We start from the raw sequence: 21,993 nt of genomic DNA on the forward strand, positions 1-21,993 counted from the left end.
GAAGAACATTCTGTCCCTTCCTGCAGAGGGCTTTGGTGTTGAGTCCAGTCCAGTCCACCCTCTTCACTTCATCTCCTTGGATGACAACCAGGACGAGGCCTACTGTTCCTCTGTTAGTCCAGCACATCTCGTTTGGATATTGAGCTTCGGGTGTGGCTTATCTCTCTGTCCTCTTTACTCCTTTGTAAAAAATAGTCTCTAAATGAAATTAAGATTAACACATACATGTCAACATGGTAATGGACTTCCATTTTGCCAATAAATATGCTTTCATTTGATAAATTGTCTTTCTCTACATGTATTACGAGTATGGACAGACATGGTTGGGGGAGGGATACAACCGTGAGGTGGTAATTCTAGTTTTAACTAAACATTTCCATTTTCCATTAGCTTTCTTTGTACATGCCACTTTGGCTGTACTCATGCTGAAGTTAATCAACTGCCTGGAGGGCCATTGTTCCTTCACCCGCCCTCCTTTTTGTTTTGCTCGTTTCAGACTGCGCTCGCTCAGTCCATCAAAGGCTCCATTTAAAGATAGGTTGTTTTAAAGTTCACTTTGGATGGACGCAGCTTGCCACTTTGGTTGCTGTGGAAACCAGGTTGTTGCATGGACAGGTTTTTGAGAACAGTGGGAGTTTAAGAGGCTATAGTGGCCTGTCAAGATTTATGGATTTACTGTACAGTTCTAAAGACCTAGTGAAGATTTATTCAATACGAGGGGAGAGAATAAATGTTTGCCCGCAGATTAGAATAATACGTTTTCTTAGCTCATAGAATAAAATTCATTTTTTGCTCTGATATAAAAATGAATTACTGAACTTTACAATGTACATAATTTAAGTTATATTGTAATATGGAACTTAAAATCTATAATTTAGCGTTTTGGTAAATTTGCTTATTAGCAGCAGAGACTGGTTGGGACCAGAAGTTACTGGTCACAACCAATAAATAGTCTGGTACATTACCTGGTAAATTGTAATTTTTGTACAGATTGAACAAACAAGACAAAATGTGTTAATAAGTTAGCTTGGTTAGTGCATGGTTAGGACTGTCAGCAATCAGATACCTCATGGGGCTCTGAATCTGGCTTACATTCTGCCCTTTAGCCAGTACCAGGGTCTTGGTGTTCAGGCGGAGACAAATAGAACTAGTGCTTGGGAAACTAAATGGATTAGGAAAAAGACCAGATAGGGGCCATGTTTCTCGTAGGTTTCATTCGGTAAAGGCTGAACACCACAATGCAAAGGATAAAAATCGACATTAATGAATGGAAGACTTTTAAGGCATTTTTGTCAGAGGTGCACGGCTAGTGTTGGGAAAGACATTCGGGTTGTGTTTTATTCACTGTGGTCGCCTTGTTCTTGACTGTGGGTTATTTTTATGATCACTGCTTGTTTGAAGGGAACAAATTTAAGTATAAAAAGGCCCTAAAACTGGCAAGTATTTAAATCACATCATCACCAAACTGCATGCTAAAAAAGTTTTTTCTTGGATGAAGACAACAAGGCTGGCACTTTGGGATGTTTATTGTTCCTGCTGGAACTAATTTGGAGTCTCAAACTGTTCAAATCTGCCAGCACAACCCCATCACTTACACACGGTCTGTCAGATTAGATTTAACCTATAGTATTCTCTTACAAGGCACATCAACATGCCACTACAGTATGGGGTCAACTCTTATGCTGCCAATAATTATTAACTGTGGGGTGGAATGAATGTCCGCTATAAAGACACATTTTATTAGTGGATTGATTTTGTATTCTTATATAATACAATTAATTAACACTCACTAAATGGCCATGGCACAGTTTTTTTAGTCTCTTATTTTGGATGGAAAATATTAGTAAAGTCATATTACATTAAAGTGAGTGGTCTGACACAAAAAAAAAAGAATCCACACAAAACAAGTTTAGGTAGAGAAGAGGAGCCAGGGGGTTTGTGAAATGAAATGAATCAGTTTTGTCACGTTGTATATCCCTTTACTGAAATAATAAATAAATATTGTTAATTAGCCTACAGTCAGTAAAGTGTACAGAACAATTTATATTTGATGCGCTGCTGGACTGTAGTCACACCAGCGGGTCAGTGTGAAGACTCATAAAAAGAGCCAATACATCCGGGCATGTATTTCAAAATAAAACGCATCTTGATTTATGGCTCTTGGTGTTATGGTGTTTTAAATTAAACTCGACAATAAAAATGAAATGGGCCTGTGTTGAACTATATCATACATTTTTCTTTTAACAGGTGTTCTTCTTTAAGCCAAATAAAGAGTGTTTGTTGCCCAATGAAACATGCAAGAGAAACTCCCACCGTTTCAAGACATTTTTTCATCTCAAAAAGTTTATTCAAATGAACAGCTGTAGTATCACAGCTGGTTCTCTGACGCTGCAAACACGGATGCCTTTTGCTGTTAAAGGCTCTTCCTGCCTCAGTCTGCACAACGGTGTCTGACTTGACAAAACCGCTGCCCTGGACAGCTCAGGGATTTTTTGCGTTGGCAGCCGGTCTGTACCAATCTGTTCCTACTGTTGCTGGGCACGGACGAGCACCGGGACAGTCGGAAACGCAACGGGACCGGTAAGACAATCTTCTCTTATTGTCACACGCAAGGAAGAGTGCTGTCTCTGCAAAAGTTTTAATTTGGCTGAAATGGATCTCGATGCGATAGTTTCAGGTGCACAGTTTTGCGGAGTTGTGAAAGAGGATTTAATTGAGCATGTGGTGTGGCAAAGTTTTATTTCGTTCATCGCTTTTGATGTAATAACTACGTGTAAATTCTGGATAAAGAGCAAGGATTTTAGATGTCATGCGTAATTGCGCATCAGCAGCACCAGACGTTTAATCGCCTTTCTCCACAATTGTCCCGTAGGAGAAATACTTTTTGTGGATGGTAAAGTAAGATGCTACTCAACTACTATAACTCATACATGAATCAATTAAAATCAAACCATAGAATATGTGACAGTGGGAGAAAATACAAAGATCACCATTATTCCTTAAAGTGGGGAAGCTATGTCAGGGTAACATGTATTTTAAAATGGATGTAACATGTATTTATTTCCACACAAGGAAGTCCCTTGTTTGCAGCTTTCTAACCAAAAATGAGATAGATTTTTTTTAAACAACTATTCATATTTACAGTCGGCTGTGGATTTATATTGCAAGATTTGCTTCACTTATGTACTCCATCCTCCTCTGTAGTATTTTCCACTGAAAATTGTCAATATGTTCCCCTCGTGCTCTGTACTGCAGCCTATTGATGCTACATTTGGGGTAATAATAGCAAATACAATATTCATTTTCCTTTTAAAGGGATATCCCTGTAACAGCCCATATTTTTCGTATTAATAAAATGGTTGTGACTTAATCAGACTTTGTAGTGTTTTGTTACTTTTTTAACAACCTTTTGATATTATTCAGGAGATGATATCACTTTGACATATAATGTATAGTTTATAGCTTTGCATTGATAACATTTTGTAAAATCTACATGTCTGGCTGATTGACACAAATCTACATATTATAACTCACTGGACATTCAGGGTTCATGCCTTTTTTAAAGTGGCACAAAATATGACTGCATGCAAGATCAATTCCACACACACACACACACAAACAAACACACACAAATACACCGCATCTGAGTCTACTGGGGACAATAATAGCACAATTTAACATCTTTTTGCATGGAGGAATTCTTGAAGTTTGACATGTCTATTTTATCAGCACTGGCAGTGCACTGGTAACAGAAGTGGATTTAATAATCACCACGGTACAGAAAAAGAGAAGTCTATGTTGGTGTACAGATGTTGGAATTAGTCCATCCTAAAGTGAGCCAGGTCAAAATGGGGCGTCTGAAACTGTCACTTGAATTAAAATTGGATTTTCTTCTGAACACCTCTTTTGCTGCAATCGTCGTGCTCAGTAGTTGTTGTAACAAGTAAGAGGTCTGATAAATCAAGTGGAATATCACCGTGTAGATTTAGAGAAATGGACATTGTGCTCTGTATAGACCTTGTTTATGGACAGCACCTTTTTAGAGCTGGCTTGTCCCAAGGAATGGCCCCAGTTGATAATTGCTGCAATCTGTCTTGCTCGTATGATACAGTGTGCAATATGTTTCTCATAGTAATTTTTGTTATGTACTCTTTTATTTTTTATAAATCTATTGCAAGTTTGGCATTTGAGAGTTTTTGCAGTGAATAAAGGAGGTAGAGCGAGAAGAGATGGTGTTTTAGGGCACAGTATTTGTCATGAGCCGTTTGGTAGAGGACTTTTGGTTTCAGGAAGACAGTACAGTAATGACAGCATGTGTGGACATGGTTTAGTATACATAGTATACATTTTAAAGGGAAGTTCCATTTAGAAAACCTTGCCAACGTGTCAGTTGTTGGCTGTTACCTTAAAACCATACTAGGGTTAGGCCAGCTACATCGTGATGGTGAACACAAATGAGTTGGCAAAAAAAAATCCCTTTTCATATAGATCCCCTGTTTGTGTTGTTACTGAGAAACCATAACACTCCCTGTGCAGTAGTTCAGGTGATAACCGAATTTTGACATTCTCCTAGAGAGAGCATGAAGTGATTGAGTCTCCCTCCGTTACCTCACATGTGCACAGCATGGAGTTACAAATACTGACACACTGTGCAACTTTCCTTTTGTTACTGAGCACATTCGAATAAAGTGTCGTATTTTTGTGCAAAACACATGGAATATGCTCACAAACACGTTTCAGAAAAATGATTTTTTTAGCAGACTGCAGATTCTTCACAACGCGGAGCTCTTAGTGTAGCTGTTGGTATTTTTTATTTAAGTTTATCATTGTATACATAGTTATTAATTGCATGTACTGTAAACAAAAAGGCTAGCCTTGCACATGTTTTGCCACCACTGGGGAAAACAAGTACTCATGAATACAAAAGTGTCTCACTGCTTCCTGACTGGAGACTTGTCTGTCTAGCACAACCTCAAAGTCTCCTAAAACTTAATTTTAAACTATAACTTGAAATTGGGTGTGGTCTTGTCTGGATCAACAGAAGTACATTTCCAGGAAAATTACCTGACTTTCCACTCGTGGCTTACACGCCGACTGTCCCTTACCTTCTGCTCTATGTGTGTTGCCGTTCTCAAACTGTGTTCGCTTCGGGAAACAACAACAAACTTCGAGCCAATAGGCTAGCAAGCTACCTGCTGTAAATGCATGTTTTGAAGAAAATGTGGATCATGCAACAAGGCAGGCCTGCTTGGTACTTCTTGCTTTTACTATGTATGTAAGGGGGACGTTTTGGGACCGATTGGGTGGGACATGGACAAAATACACATGGCAATACACTTGTAGAGCAAATTACGTTTAACCATGTATCCAGCTAATTTTAATATCTCACACTACTATATTGTGTGAACAGTTAACTTCATTTAAAATTGTACATGCCGTTTTCTTTTGCGGGGTGCAAATGTTCCACAAAAACAAGTTCCTTCTCAAGACCATTTTGCAGAGACACCGTTTCTGCATTCAGAGCTTAGCGCCGCCCAAGACGATTGTAATTGATTTAAAGAAATGCGAAAATGCGAGTTTTTTTCCCTCCTATCCAAGGATGTATCTGTAGTGAAGCCAGACCTTCCTCCACAGCACTCTGGAGATAGGTCAGGCAATGCAAGACAAGGTGTGGTCAAATAGTTTCATTATGCATTTTACATGCACTTTAATGCTATTTCTCAATAATTTTGGATATATGTATGATATTAATGAGTTTAAGTTGACTGTTTGACTAAAGGAATCATTTCAGTTCCTTTAGGAATTCTGTTTGTGTGTGAGAGAAAATGAAGTGTTGGCACTGATGGAGAGTGGGTTAAAGGGATTATCATGTAAACTGAAACATTTAACAAATATATGTACACTAATTATAGCTACAAATTTTCATTTGAACCACCCCAATATTAAACAAAATCCCACCCACACCCTTATCCTCCTGCTAGTTTGTTGAGATGACTAGATGCTCACACTATAAAACATACAAGAATGTAGTGGAATCAACAAATCTTGTATCATTAACTTGATGAAAATACATTAGTTTTATTCATTTCAAGTTCAACCTCAGATCCATTTTAAAACTGACTGAATTGGTCCAGGTAAAAAGTGTATTTGTGATCAGCATATTGGCACACTTCCCAGCCTGCATTGCTTCACAGAGACTAGGCTACTTACTTCTTGTAGTTTGAGGAAAATATACAAAACCTGTGAGCCAGCAACTTTGAACTAATTATCTCCATTTTTGGTTTGTTTTGTCCGTTGGTTTATTTGTCCATCAGCCAGATTATGGAAAAACTACTGGCCCAGTTTTCAATAACCTTGGTGGAAGGGTGTAACATTGGCCAAGGAAGAACCCATTACATTTTGGAGCGGATACACAAATTATTTTTTACTTTTGTTAACATTGCGAGACAGGGCATTTGTGCTACACTCATAGGGTTTGGGAATAGTTGGAAAAAATGAATTCCTGACTGGGAAAGTTTACTTTTTATTAACATTGGGAGAGTTCTGCGCTCTCCAAGTGCCCTCGTTGTTGTTCAACTAAGTTCAGTTAACTAACTGAACAGAAAACTTATGTAACTAAAAACCACAGTATGAACTATTAGTTTTGCATTCCTTTACACCCTGAGGGTTTTTAATTGTTGCTGGCAGCGCTGAATCGAGTGGCACGAGACAAGCAGCATATCTGTCACTGTGTTGTTATAGGAGGATACCATGTTTACTTCCACACCAGGAAGCTGGTGGTGAAACATGCCCCAGCTAAATGCAATTATGTGGCTTCATGCTCCTGGTAGTCCTCAATGCTAAATACACTTCTTCTTCTCACAGGGTCATTGGATAGAAAGCATTAATATTAGATGTTAAAGGGATCACTCTGAGGTCATTTGCCACATTTTGTCCTCTTGGGGAAATCCAAGGATTGGTTATTTTTTTGGAGATGGTTATCTGAGATTCTTAGTGTTACGTTGTGGAATAGCTGGTGTTGGAGTGCATCTCACATGAAGGGGGAAAATGTATAGATTTAAACCCATCCTTGCGTAAGGAGAAAAGAGTTGAGAAAGAAAGGTGAGATTAGAGAGTTCGAGGGCATAATTTATGAACATAGAGAGTGAACAGACCATACATATCCTCCTATGTTGATGGGGGTTAAGTGTAAACTGTTTGAGACAGGCGGAGGTAACCCTCAATTTCCACCAGATGCGGAACGGTTGAGTTAATGGGTTTCCATGAAAGTAAAGGTTTGTGTTTTTACTGACTGTTGAACGGCTGCGTTTCGAGTACCGTCCCAGCTCCGGCGATCCGCAGCCCTTTGGAGCAGATACACAGAGCTTCTGTTTTTGCCGGCTTTCTTAGAGTCTGCAGCAATTCAGCACAGGGCAGACTGTGAGGGACAGGAAGTCAAGCACAGAAATTAAATAAAACATCCAGTTAATTTTCAAACTAAAACACTGTGCTCACGGCGGATCATGTTTCCCTGCAGGCGGTCTGTCACAGGTCAGAGGTTTTGTAGTTCTGTTTATAGAAACTACATCCTTTTATATTGCGATATAATACGTGAATTTGCAAGATCTCGTGGTTCCTCGGGACTACAACTGTCAGTCATGGCCGCAGCTATTCCACAACAAATCCGGACCTGGTGGGTGTTGAAAGCTGTTCCACAGTTGGTAATAATCAGGGGTAAGAGTCTTTACAGATGTAACGCTGAGTGGTTTAAAGTGACACCCTCATGACCACAATGCGGGGTGAACAAGAACATCTCCCTCTTGGTGTCTTGACAAGAACCCTTTTTTGTCATCTTCAACAGATCAGGGTCAGGTTGCTTGGCTACCAGGCTGGGCCTTGGCTCACACACACAACATCATATATACGCACAAATGAATATGTATGTATTGTGAGCATGCTTCAGTGCTTACTGCCACTCTTGGTCAAGCCTTGATTGGTAAATATATGCATGTGCAAGGCATAATATGCAAACACATTTAACAGTGTATGTTTGCAGAATCCTTTTTGTCTTTTTTTCGTAATTTTGCAGTTTATTTCTGTCAGCCACTTGCTCTGATTATACTGCTCACCGTATAATTTTCTCTGTGATTTTGCTCGTCTGCTGTTCAAGTGACCTCTCGCTATTTTGCTTTGACCTTTTTTTGATCCTCCTCCTTACTGCTGTTATCTATGGTATCATCACCCGCTGAGACAAGGTGACCAGCAAGCTCACACTGTGCAACATACACAGCTGGAGCCTGCAAGGCCCAAGACTGAATTGGAGAATTCTTGTTCTCTCTCTCTCACTCTGTGTGTGTGACTGACATCATTGATTCAATGCTATGCTGAAAACGGCCAGAGTAGCACAGTGACCTTTAGTTGGAAGTTTTGTGCAAAAACTGTGACGCACTTGCAGGTGCATTTCCAATTGCCAATACAAACAGACAGTTAATTCCCAATTAGGGGGGGGGGAAGCTTGGCACTGGAGAACATTACTGTCCTGTCAGGGCAAGGCAGAGCAGCACTGTACACCAGAAATCATTTTTTAAATGAAACCAAAACATTTAGATTCTCATTCATTTAACATTTGTATGTGGGTTGGGCTCTCTAAAATCACAGGTTCCCAATGATTTCTTAAAGTTGTGCAATGGGTTCCCAGATAGCTCAGTTGGTAAAGTGGGTGCCCATATATAGAGGTTTACTCTACGACGCAGCAGGCCGGGTTCGACTCTGACCTGTGGTCCTTTGCTGCATGTCATTCCCCCTCTTTCTCCCCCTTCATTTCTTCATCAGTCTTGTCAATAAAGGCCTAAACATGCCCAAAAATAATCTTTTAAAATGTTGTGCAATGTACATTATCAATTTCTTTAAGTCACTGCTTAAACATTTAGATCTCTACGTAGCCTTTTATTTTGTTAAACATGTCCTCTGGGGGAGGTTCAGGATAAATCAAATGTGCCAAAGAATTTCCACTTTTGCTATTAAGATGTTTTAACACAAATGACTTTAAAAGCAAGCTTGATAAATCATACATTCTTTTTTCCACTCTCCAGGGGTTGGGTGAGGAGTGACAAGGCAAGTAACAAGCTGTGCAGGTGAAATGAAAGTGGAAAATCTCCAGAAAAAGCCACAAGTACAGGCTCTTTTAGCCATGGTGGCTCTTTATCGCTGAAGGAGTGACGGAGCGGTGGTCTCCGCTGGCCTGGGTTGGTGCCCTGTGGGAAAGATAGAATGGAGGTTGGAATGGGTTGGGTGCCCTAAATCTGCCTGCTGCCCAAAACCTGCTTTGGGTTATCCAGGCTACCAATTTTCCCGATGCGAGCGCACTTCATCCTTTAGCCCCCTGCCTGGCACACTGGCATGGCCGACCGGAGGTGCACAGCCCGGGCATAGACTCAGAGGCCGCCTGCTCCTTAGTGGGGAGCTGGAGAGTGACTTTGCTGACGCTGGGGATGCCGGGTTGTGTCTATCATTTTTAGAAACTACTTTGGATGAAACCACGGTCCCTTCTGTATGACGAAAGCCTTGATTGCTGCAACCCTATGGAAACCCGTTTAGGCGGGTCCCAAATATTGTGACAGCTGTAACTTGGAAAATAGAGAGATGAGGCACTGAATTTGCTGAATTCATGGTTTATATGACCAATAATTTGCCAGCTTTTTCTTAATGATAATAATAACTATATCATAGACATAGTGCAAAGGCCTTTAGTAATGTTAAAGTGCTGGCCTGACAGCAACTGAAAGGATGTAATTTAGTATGTGTCAGTTTTACAACTCACAAAGAAAGTTATTGTCTTTCTAAAAATAACGTTCCCATTACTCAACACCAGACTCCCACTGAACATACAGTAAGAAAATAGCATGCTAGCTAGCTGATTCCTGTCTCATTTTTTGTCTGATATTTAGTAAATTAATTAAATTCAGTGCCCTATAGGTCTATAGCTATTTTCCAAGACTCTGTATCTGTATCATGAACTGCACCAGACCAGGCATGAAGTGGGCTTGGTTTTATTTCAAGTAGGTTGGAAAAATTATAGACGTGGCCTCCTGTCATCTCATGATACACCTTGACCTACCCTTTGAGCCCTGTGCCCAAAGGAGGTGATATAACAGCCAGAAGTTAGAACAGAAGAGAAAAGGGAGTGGCGGTTGGAAGGGAGTATCAAGTTTTTCACCTACAGTAGAAGCAGAGGGCTGCTCGTCTTCAGTGGTACATTTACATACTGTATTAAGCTTCATTTTTATCTCATTTTGATTCTGTGTTATGAAATCATTATCTTTATAAGCAGAGAGCACCAGAAGTCTGCCTCATTGCCATGAGCCTTAGATATGTACACACTCCCACGTGCAATGACTCACACTGACAGTGGCCCCAGTGTTGGAGCCTCGCATTCATTTACACAAACACAAGCACACACACAGTGGTGCATTTATGCTGCTTGTGAATGACTGCGCTCTGGGGTTAAACACTGGCTCAGTGTGTTCAGCCAGGTAAACCTCCTCAAAAACACCGCACAACAACAACAAGTGCTAAATAGATCGCTTGTTGGAGTCCAACTGCACTCAGCAGGAAGGGTGGCGGCTAAAATCATTTGATCTGAAACATGCAGTTGTAGATTGCATCCATGAATATGCAGGTAGGTGTGTGTGTGTGTGTGTGTGTGTGTGTGTGTGTGTGTGTGTGTGTGTGTGTGTGTGTGTGTGTGTGTGGTATCTGGTATTGACTTTTAAATTTATTTATGGAGGTATTTTTTTATGCATGGTTTTTTCAACAACGCCTTGCTTCACATACACTCATTCATTCAGTAACGCAAATTCCCACATGGTAGCTGCCTGGCACAACCACAGTCTTTCAGCAGAGCTCTGCTGTTGGAGCTGTCGTGGGTTAATTGCCTTGCCTAAGGGCAAAATAGTCATCAATACTGACAGAATGGAGAGTTAACTCATTTGCTTTCTCTGTCAAGATTATTTTCTAGCCCAGAAGACTAGTTTCTCAGTCTTAGACGGTGTGTGTTGAGCTCTTATCCTCATCAATTTCCAGGCTTTCCACTGCTAGGATTATGATAGCAAAAGTCATGAAGGAAAATCATAAGTAGATACTTTTTAGGTGAAAGTTTGAGGACACTTTTCAGTGTGAAATGTCAGGCAGTGCTGCAGTGAAAAATAATCACTCATCACGGGCTATAATGTTTTGTTTGTTTGCTAAATCTGAATAAAGGAAATCCATTAGTTTAAGTGTAATATATTTAGTTGCCAGGGATTATTCTGTGGCTAAATTTAAGAATCACCCTTCACTCTAAAAGCTTTTGAATGATATTATACATTTTAGCACAATTTGTCCTTACTTTAGCTTTGGCCTAAACATCTGGTATTTTTCCTGTAGTAAAGTCCTACAGTAGCTTAGTAATTTTCGGTTCTAATATAAAGTCGGTTATAATTAAAAAAACTATCATAGGTTGTTGCTTCTAAGGATTCTTGTTGAAATCTAGATGTACTCCTACTACGTTGTATTACTGTTTTTGCCATCTGAAATAGGACTTTGACTGGAAGTACAAAGCTAAAGCTTGGAATAGAAATTAACATTGTGGCCTACTGTAGGATAAATGTGTGAGTGGTGAAGATGGTTTTGAAGATCTGAAAAGAAAAATGTTCAACTGCAGGCTGAAGACATTTGACTGTCACAGCTGTTGCCTAAATGTAAAATAATAGCAAATGATGAATATGTAGCACAATCAGTCATCAGATAAGACAGGCACCCCACAGATATTCAGATCAACCGTGTCATCTATTTTACATTCTGCTATCAGACTTACTTTATGTAATATTGATGACATACTCCAAGTTCAAAATATTAACAGTTCCTTATTTCAAGTATTTTTTTCTAAAACCACTTAATTGACAAGTTTGAAGAGCTTGTTGTTTTGCAGAAATACTTTTGTACCTGTCAGTAAAGCCCATGTGTGATCTTCTCACACTTGTATTGCACGTGACCCTTGTCTTCATATTAAAACATCATGAGGTCAGGCGAGGGAAACGCTCAACAAATCTGTTACATCATTAATTTGACTTGGCAAAATAAATGTTTTGTCTGTCTGTCTGTCCGTCTTGAAAGACAGGGCTTCTGGGGTTTTCAGCGTACATTCATGCAGTCGTCCTTAGTGAGAAGCTTCTGTTTTATCTCCTGCACGGCACCTTTTCTGCCTCCTGCAGCTCCAGATATCAGCAATTGGTGTCATTACAGCCCACAGGAGATGGTACCAAAGCTTCCTCCATCAAACCAAGCCACCAACCCCCCCACCTCCATCTCTTATTGATCAGGCTGGAAAGACATCTAATCCATGCTGATCACTGTAACCTCCACCATCTGGACGGCTGGATCTGAGGCACACACAGTTTTTTTTCACTGTCTCTTATTGAACTATGCCGGCTGTGAGAAGAGGAGGCTGGATATTGTTCGGTGTGGCTCAGGTCACCCCAGATAGCCTGATAGAGTTGGTGATGCTGAAGATAGGCATGTGATGCCACTATTGACGTAGCTTCTGACTCAGAATTGCTTATATCATTCAGCTGCCACCTCCTCACACTGAACTGGGGCTTGGGGCTTATCAGTGGTGGCCTGGCCTTTGATTAAAAGTCAGATTAGCACCCTCTTTCCATATGTCTGTTAAGCAGCTCTAGGAAACTGACATTGTTTATTCCTTCCACAGTCTCAGTAGTTTTTTCATGGCTTTCAGTTAGTGCCATCCGTGTGTGCATTTTTCCTTGCGGTATCTTCCTCCTCTAAATTGTAGCTGATGTGATTTCATTTCTGTGTTGCGTGAGTGTGTGTGGGTTATGTCAACTATGGTAATATCCGTTACCTTGACTGTTCAAATTATCGAATTGGATCAGCGTGGGCTGTCGATATAATCCCTATCAGATTTGTTGTTGAATGTACCATCACTTTCGAACAAAACATTCATTTTAAATGACTTCTTTCTATCTCGTGATATAGACTTTTTATTTGTATGTTGTATTTATATGTCACGGAAACTTGGCTGCATGTGATCTAAGCCCTTTCACAGATTTCTCAAAATTGCTATAAATGCCGTCAATTGCCAGTTAATAAGTACACTAGTTTTGAGGTGCAAGCATTTGTTGATTTGTCCTGCCCCCAAAGTACAATAAGGACTTTATCAGTAAATTGTCTCAGTTTATATCCTTGATTGTGCCCAACTCAGATACAATTTTAATTCTTGGTGATTTTAATATCACCAAGAATTGTCCATCAAAGCCTTTAGTTAGCCAGTTTCTACAACTTGTGGACTCATTCAATCTGACTCAGTCTGTAACTGGTCCCACACATACAGTACATAGACTGGATCTGGTTTTATTATTAGGTTTTACTGTCTTAAATATTGAGCTGGATGTTGTCAGTCTTTCTGACCATAAACCTGTGATTTGTTTAATGCATCACTTTCTAATTCATTATCTAAACCTTTCTTACTAGATCGCTAAATCCGAGCACTGAACCTGTCCACTGCAATTTTCCGATGCTTTCATAGCTTGTCCTTTTGCTAGACCTATAACCTCTGCCTCTCTTTGTCTACAGATGAGCTAGTTACTATGTTTAATACCACTGTCAAAGATGTTCTTGATATTGTTGCCCCTTTTAAACTGAAGCGACCCAAAGTCAAAGCCCAACCTTGGCACAAAGTCATAAAAGTCTAGAAAAGCAGAGAGGAAATGGAAAAAGGATAAACTGATAGAAAGTGTCCTATGAGATCCTGAGAGATCACCAGGTATCCTACCAACACCTTGTCAAAGCATCTAAAGCAAAGCATTTTTCTGATATCATAGCTAAAAATAAAAAATAAAATGTTATTTAGTGCAATAAATACTGCACTAAATCATGCTATTGCACTCCCTGATGCTACGTTTAAAATCACAGAACACTTATTTAGCTTTTTTATCAACAAGGTAGATCTGGTATTTCACCTACTGATCATGACCCTTCTAAATCAATCCTATGCCCTGCTTCTCTTAATTGTTTTGTGCCTGTGGCCCTCTCAGCATTGATGGCTATTGTAATGAAACCAACATATTCATCTTCAGATATGTCCCCGGTCGCCTTTTGAAATAGTTATTTGATAATATTGGTCCCAGCCTCTTGTCTGTAATAAATAGCTCTCTTATTAATGGCACAGCCCCATCTAGCTTTAAACATGCTGTGGTTCAGTCTCAAATTAAACCCACAAACTTGCCCTAATGATTGTAACAACTTTAGGCCTATTTCTAAATTATCGTTTGTCATTTATTTTGCAGAAGGATAGTTCTTGCACAGTTCTTTGCATTTTAAAACAAGTGATACTAACTCTTAAAAATCCCTATTTTTACTGCCTGAAAGTCATTAAGTGCTGGATGGCTAACCACTTTCTCCAACTTAATGAGAGTAAAAGAGAAGTCATGTTGTTTGGCCCCTGAAATTTAGTTGACGAACTTTCAAAAAATACTGGGATTTTAGCCTCAAGTCTGCTACTCAAATGCAGAGATCTTTAAGTCTTGTCTTAAAAACCCATTTTTATTCTTTGGCGTATGATTTAGTTTAAGGATATTGTATAGAAGGGTGTTGTTTGTATGATGTTCATTGTGTCTATATTTGTATTGGCCTTCTTTGTTTTTATAACTTTGTGCAACACTTTGTTTAGCCGGTTGGTTTTTAAATGTACACTGTAAATACCTTTACTTGACTACTGATGTGCCTTTGCTCTTTGCTTGGGGCCTCTTATCAGTGTCAAACTGGTGGGCTGAGAGTGGGTGAAGTAAGCAAGGGCATCTCTACTCCTCAAGATCCCACTTTAACTTCACTTCCTCCAGTTTAAAATCCCTCTTAGCCCTGCAGCACCAGAGACATCAGCTCTTAACTCACACATTGACTCACTGATCCACTAAATCACTTCTGTTAACTGCATTGATTCACTGTGTCTCTCTCCATTTTCTCACCTGTTTGGTGAGTCAGTGTTTCTGCAATACTTCCTGCATATCTTGAGATGAATGGCAAAGTTGAATAAGACTGCTTCTACTACTGATTTAATTCACACTTTTCAGTCAAATTTGAATTGTGTCAATTTCTCTTGTGTTTGCCAATCTGATTTTTAAACAAAGCTGTGTTGTGTGAATGAAGCAGCAAAAGCTGGACCCACAAAGAGATCCACTACATTAGTTGACTTTATCTCCCCTCAGCTCAGTTCACGCCATCACAAACTCATACTGGCCTGACAGCCCCTATAATTGAACCATATATTTTTTTCCTCTCTGTAAATAGAAGAAGGGACATCTTGCAGTGCTCTGCTCCTGGGAGCATTTTTGCTGACAAAACAGGGGCTGTTGGGGTTGGGTTAACAATTGTAACGACACTGCTGTCAGAGAGGGGGCACAGCAAAAGATAAAGAGAGGAGAAATGGATATACCTGCTTTCTAGAAGAGCCACACATAGTTTGTTCAGCCAAAGCTTGGGGAGAGAAATAAGACAGAGTAAATTACAGATACTGACTTTAAAAGCTCCCTGAAAGAACATTATTGTATCAGAAAATGCTTTCAGATAGACCACATCTGCTTTGCACCAATGCCTGTTTGCTGGACCTTTGGAAACTCTATTTATAAAGATGTTTCTTTACAATAATAGACATCATTTGGAAACCTTAAACCAGGCTGGCTTTGAGCAGAAATGTCTCACTTAAGCAATGCTTTTAGTTGTCAGTATATTGGAGATGTTGATTGCATAATTATGTTTTGTATGCTTTATATAACATTTGTGTAATATCTTTACACACTCATTATTTTCTAAGACTTTATACTCTTATATATAAGTTTTTTCTTCTTTTTTAGTTGCTACAGTTGGCAGACGGACATATATAGAATACCGAACAACCTAAGGGGAGCTTAATGTGTCTTAATTCTCCCAATAGTATTAACTGGGTGGTACAGGCTCTGCAGCCCAGTGATACCTCAGTGACTCTGTTCTAACAAACAAGGCAAGAATCAAAACAAGGCACTCTTCTTCTTCAAAGCCAAATTGAGCCACACAAATCTGTAGGAAATCAATATCTAGATCTTTGTACTAAAAGGGAACACACTCGCTCTGGGCTCTGCTAATGTTTTTTCATGGCAAACTTAGAGAGAAAAGACAGGGAACATCTGAACAAGAGAACCTGAGGGCTGCTGATCACCTCTCGAAGGTCTTACTTTCTCTTTTACCCTCATATACGCCCTAAACACATTTGTAGACTCATGGACTTGTGTATGGCATGAATGTAGCTTGGTTTTCATGCACTGCACACACTGATGTAAGGTATTTAAAATAGATTACAGTGAAATATCTCCCTTTTTTACCCCCCTTCATTGAGGTGGTAAAAATGTCAGTGGCAATCTCCTATTCATAGCTGGCTATGCAACATTGGTAAATTACAGGATTTTTATTTAAGTCCTCCTCGGGGTTATTTTAGTGAGCACATGCTTGACAAGTAATCAGGACTGATTACTCAGGTTTGACAAATCCATAAAATCCTCACACAAATGTAGTGCATTCAATATTTGAAGTAGCTTGATAGAAGAAAATATACAAATGTAAAAAATGTTTAATGCCAAAAATATTAAAGGTGACTTACTATATTGCTACCTTATATTTATTTATTCACATATTCAAATACCTGCTAAGTGCTGTAACAGTATTAACCACACACTCTACAAGGATTAGTTTGACATTTTTGGAGATACATTTATTTGCTCTCTGGTGGAGAGCTACAGAAGCCATTGCAATTTGACTGGGAACAAGGAAAAAAACGCTTGGCTGGCTCTTCCCTCCTGCAACAGTCCAGCACATAACCCCCATAAAGAAGGCAACTTTTTGTATTCACACTTTGTTTTTTGTACACATTAAACAAACAAGGTATAAGGTGTTAATTCATGAAATTTAGAGCTACTATTTGGAATTTTTTGTCCACTTAGTGTGGAGCTTGGCTAGCTGTTTCCCCTTGTTTCCAGTCTTTGTGCTGGCTGCCAGAAGTAGCTTTATATTACTGGTATCTTCTCTTCTAATTCTCTGCCAGGAAGAGAATAAGTATATTTCCCAAAATGTCAAGCTTTTGCTTTGACAAGCTGGTGTTGTTTGTTCATGTAGACTCTGGTGTATTTTCTTGTATTTGTTTTGGTAATATTAATAATATACATTTGCATAAGTAACACCAAACAATGTGAATAAACACGAATCCAGCTGAGAGCCTTTTTGCATTGCATTCCCCCTCTTCATACGCCTCCTGTCGCTGCCTCTTGGCCAGGTCCTCAATGTAAATAAGAATTGGTTCTCAGTTGACTTATCTGGTTAAAAATAGTAAAATTAAATAAGTTGGGGGCCGAGAAAAATAGGTGTGTAGGGCCAGGGTGATATTCATCCATTTAAATGAAATACAAAAAATGCCATCTGAGGTGGAAAGCAGAATGGAAATGCCATATTGCACAGTTACAGGTGCTCGCTTAATCATGTAGTCTTGTCACATCCTCTTGAGTACAGTTGCATTACTCCAGCTGATGTAAAGTGCTTAACATTTTAGTTTGCCAAAATCTTTTTAAATTATATTTGGATGAAAGCCCATGACTGGTGGCATAATTTCCCTATCAATTCCCGTATATTGCCACTTTTCGTTACTACAAAAGGACAATATTAGTTCTCCTCAGACACTATTCATTTTCCTTCTCCCTGAATTTGAGCAAAACAGACATTTGAGCATACAGGAATGCTATTTTGTTACAGCATTTCACATGTTTTCTTAAAATCCTCTTGACAGCATGATGGAAATGAAGCGGGTGCAAAGAATTTGTTGAATTCGTTAACACTGCGCTCAGTCATTGCTCTGCTGGGTCTTGCTAGCCTGCCCACTTCACAGTCTATATCAAGGAATTCCTCCTTTACTGTAAACTTTTCTGTGGCACATGAACACATAGAGTTCTGGCCTGGGCTCCATTCTAACCCCAAAAGCACACAGTGAAAGCTGACAGCAGGGAGACTGACCCCTCACAAGGTACAGAAAACACAGAGGGGAGCCCTGTTCCCCCTCTGGCCCAGGACACGCGCACACTGGAGCCTTCAGAGGGATGAAGGGTTGGTAGGAAGGACACACTTTGGAGCTCTGTAGTTCTGTATTCAACTTACTCCTCCACCTCCCTATGGCACAGCCCTCTCTCTACACCATCCAGTTTCCCTCCTGTCCACACATATGCCTTTGAGACGCCTAGCCCCAGTGTTGCGTCTGATTTTAATGGGTACTATGCCTCCTGCTTTCTAGACAGTAATTCTTGCATGCTCTGTGATCTCCCAAGCACAAAATATCCAGCCAAGTTGATCCAGCTTCATCTCTACCTGTGAGCCCAGGTCTTCCTCACAGCTTGGACGTATAGAGCTTTATATGAGTGAGCAAGTAGGGAGAGGTAGCCTTTCTTCAAAAGAGATGAGTAATGGGCCCTGAGGGCACTTCTCAGCTTCCCTGGAAGCCTGCTAGCCCTTGCTTTTCTACATGCCTGGAGAGGTGTTACATAAATGACGGAACATCCTTGATGGCCACTTCTGTATGCTAAAAGCCTTCTCCCAAGTTGGTGTTTATGTTAATGACTTTACTCAGGGTTTTGAAGTGCCTGGATGATGAGCAGCTAGCCTAGAAACGGAGGAGTGTCTCTGACCTTGGCCCACTTCAGGGAAACGCTCTGGTTTCTGACTAATAGAGTATGCCCTATTCCTTCTCCCACAACATGCACTCAAAATAGCTCTGGCATGCTCCATTAAGCAGCATTTTAATTGTTAACACAGCATACTCTGTCCTTGGCACACATTAACTACTTCATTTAAATGTCAATCCCAATTAAAGAAGGGCCGTCTTAAACGGGAATAACTGTAGTGCTGCAATTGCCATTATCAGCTTTTAAGGGAGTTGGAGTGCAACCTCAAATATGAGTTTTTTTGGTTCTCACCTGATGACGGACAAACAACTCAAGGGTACCATTTGTGATATAGTCTAGTAAAGGGCAAAAGCAAATCCTTCAATGTCAGCTAGGGATTGAATACAATGTAACTGAAAGCCTACTGGTATTTTACAAACTGGGGGTGAGGAGTTTAAACGGGCATTTACCAGGTAAAGATGACCTAAGGGCTGGGTTCTGCTAAAAAATAACTAGTTATACAATGTGTTTGCAAAAAGCCGTGTGTTTACGGAAGTACGATACCAAATTGCAAAGTACTCCGCATCATGGGCGGAATGTGGATTTCAGTTTTCAGTCCAAGGCTGCTGCAGTGCTTAGCTATTGGAAAGAAGGTGCTGGTATTTCTTGTAATACAGTGCCAAAGCAGAAGCTTGTGACGGATGTTTGTTTCCTTGTGTGTACAGTTCCTCCCTTCCTTCCTCAAAATTTCTCCCTAGGCCTTACCCACAGGGAAAACTGAGGGTAGCTGTGCTGGGACACAAACCCCATTTCCCTTGGAGAGCAATAATGCTAGCATTAGGTTCTGCCCAGAGTGGTGCCAGCCCAGGGGCTTGGCATGCAATCGTCCACTGTTGCAAACAGAAGCACAAACCCACTGAATCCATTCCCAGCTCTGCAGTACCAGATGGATGGCAAACAGGGATGCTCCAGGTCCAAATCACCTCCTGCAGCTGGGCCCTACAGCATTAGAGAAGACAGACAGGGATTGGGAGCTATTGCGTCCGTTTTTGCTGTTTTATTGTCTCACCACCATTACCTGCCATGTGGGGCTTTAGATTTTGAATTGTCAGCACACTCTTCAGTTTGCCTCAGAATGTGCTTGTATTGCTTTACTTGTTTTTTGTGCATATTTCTCTGTAAGGGTCTAGCTGCTTGCTATGCACCATCTGATAATGGGCAATGCATTGGTGATGGCCCGCCTAATGACCTAGATAGGTAGAAGTGCTCATATTGTCAAGCAGGTGTAGTGTTGTCATGGGGATGATGTGTAGGCCTCTCTACTAGAGTTATCTAGTGAGAGGTGCTTGACTACACTCCAAAAGGCGCAAAAAACACAACCACGCATGCCTGCACAAATAAGTACACATGTAAAAGTACCAACATTACAGTACTAGCAGAATGGATGAATCAGTGAGTTCTAGCATCTGGAGGAGGAGGAGGAGGAGGAGGAGGAGGAGGAGGAGGAGGAGGAGGAGGAGGAGGAGGAGGAGGAGGAGGAGGTGTTTAGATTGATCAAGTCACATGCGAGCAACAATGAATTACAGTGGATTTAATCAACACACTTAGGACACAAATGGTTCACTTGTGGAGAAGTGCATCATTTGCATTTCTGGTTGTTTGCTATTTTAGTGTTAATGTCTTCACCAGTGCCCACCAGGCTACTTGAACATGCTTCATCATTCAGTCCATTTTATATAGAATCTCTCTTTCTGTCTCTCTCTATCTCTATCTCTTGCTCACTCAACCTCTCCACCCACCCACCTTTTTGTCCCCTGTCCCACAGCCCCCACTTCTGTCTGCTGCCATGCTCCAATGTCTCCCATTAGGAAAGGAAATGAGGCGAGCTACCGATGCAAATATCTTGGACCCCTTGCTGCTCCTTGACTTATCAGAGAAAGAAACAAGGACGGCGTGAGGAAGAATGGAGGGAGGGCAGGGAGAAAGAGGTGGTGGGGCACAGTGGTTAGAGAGAATGCAGACCTACACAAAACATACAGTTGATTGGTACACAATGAAAAAATGGAGAAAAGCGGGTGCCGCTATTTGAAAGCAGAGTTTATTATCATGCAGTAAGCTTTCTCCGGCAAAATAGAACAACAAGGAGAGTGTAAACCACTGAACACTGCACTATTTCTCGCTTTCTCTCTACATTCTTCTTTTTCTTCATGGTGTTTTATAGTTTCATGGTATCTCTTATCATTCCGCCTGCAGTGCTATTTCAGCAGTTCTGAGGTGTCATTCCTTTTCTCAGCCTAGTGACTAATCTGTCTAGCGCACTTGATTGTTTTGTGTGCGTGCGTGAGTGTGTGAGAGACAAATTTGTGTGTGTTTTTTTAACGCAATTCTTATGTTAAAGACAGACAGGGTGTTAGGGAGGAAAAACTGTAATAAATTAAACAAAAGATTTATAAAACGTATTTAATTGCTACAAAGCTGGCAGCTGACACATGCTCATTAAAGTGCTGTCAGCCCCGGCTCCACCAACCAGCTGTAGCTGGAACACCCTTCAGTACATTCATTGTGTGATTATCACAGGCTGATTTTGCTACAGTATTCAGTGAGGATGGAAAAACGTTCATATTCTACTTGGGGATGTTACCAGCCACCTCCCTTATCGGCACTATGAAAATGAGGGATGGTGTTGTCATTCACATCCTGAATAGTAATGTTAAGATAACTAACAGATTCCAGTTGACCCCAAATGTTATTGCAAAGAACTAAAACATCTCTAAAGGGGCAGCTACAATTCAGGGATTTGTCTAGATGCAGAGACAACGAAAAAAACATGTTCAACCATTTTGGTTAAAATTCTTAACAAACAACATGAGCAGCTAGACAGGCAGGTTGTAAACAAAAGCTCAATCCCCCCCGAAACATGATCTAAAGCATTTTTTAACTGAAAGCAAAAGTCAATATTTAAAATGATTTTGCTGAACAAACGTGGATATCAGAAATCAAACATGTTTGGCAGAGCTACTTCATGGTTTAACTTTGACCTTCACACTTATGGCATTTTTTTCATCACATGGTATCTACTTGACTCGACTCGCCTTTGGTTTTCCCTTATGAAAAAAGTCGGAGGCCGACTTCGGTTGGTCGTCGCATCGTCATTGCTGGCGACAGACAGGGGTGTCCTGAACAAACCCGACATTTTAAAATAGTTTAGCCAGCAGTGGGTATTTTTATGATAAATGATAAAGTTAATGAGTAAAATGTGTTCATTAAAACTGCTTCAAAGTGAAAT

At 40.3% G+C, this 21,993-nt stretch overlaps 1 protein-coding gene across 3 annotated transcripts in view; it reads left to right on the top strand.

Moving 5' to 3' along the window:
• Positions 1 to 21,993, top strand: part of znf385c (zinc finger protein 385C) — a 147,646-nt gene that overhangs the window by 13,564 nt on the left and 112,089 nt on the right. The window contains exon 1 of one of the 3 annotated variants that reach the window (XM_034894813.1): positions 2,504 to 2,580. The exons of the other annotated variants lie outside the window; for them this stretch is intronic. The gene's annotated coding sequence lies outside the window, so the exon portion shown is untranslated. Of the gene's footprint in view, positions 1 to 2,503; positions 2,581 to 21,993 lie in introns of those variants that run through there. 3 annotated transcript variants of the gene reach the window in all.

This window comes from Etheostoma cragini, chromosome 15 (genome assembly GCF_013103735.1).
Source record: "Etheostoma cragini isolate CJK2018 chromosome 15, CSU_Ecrag_1.0, whole genome shotgun sequence".
NCBI lineage: Eukaryota > Metazoa > Chordata > Actinopteri > Perciformes > Percidae > Etheostoma > Etheostoma cragini.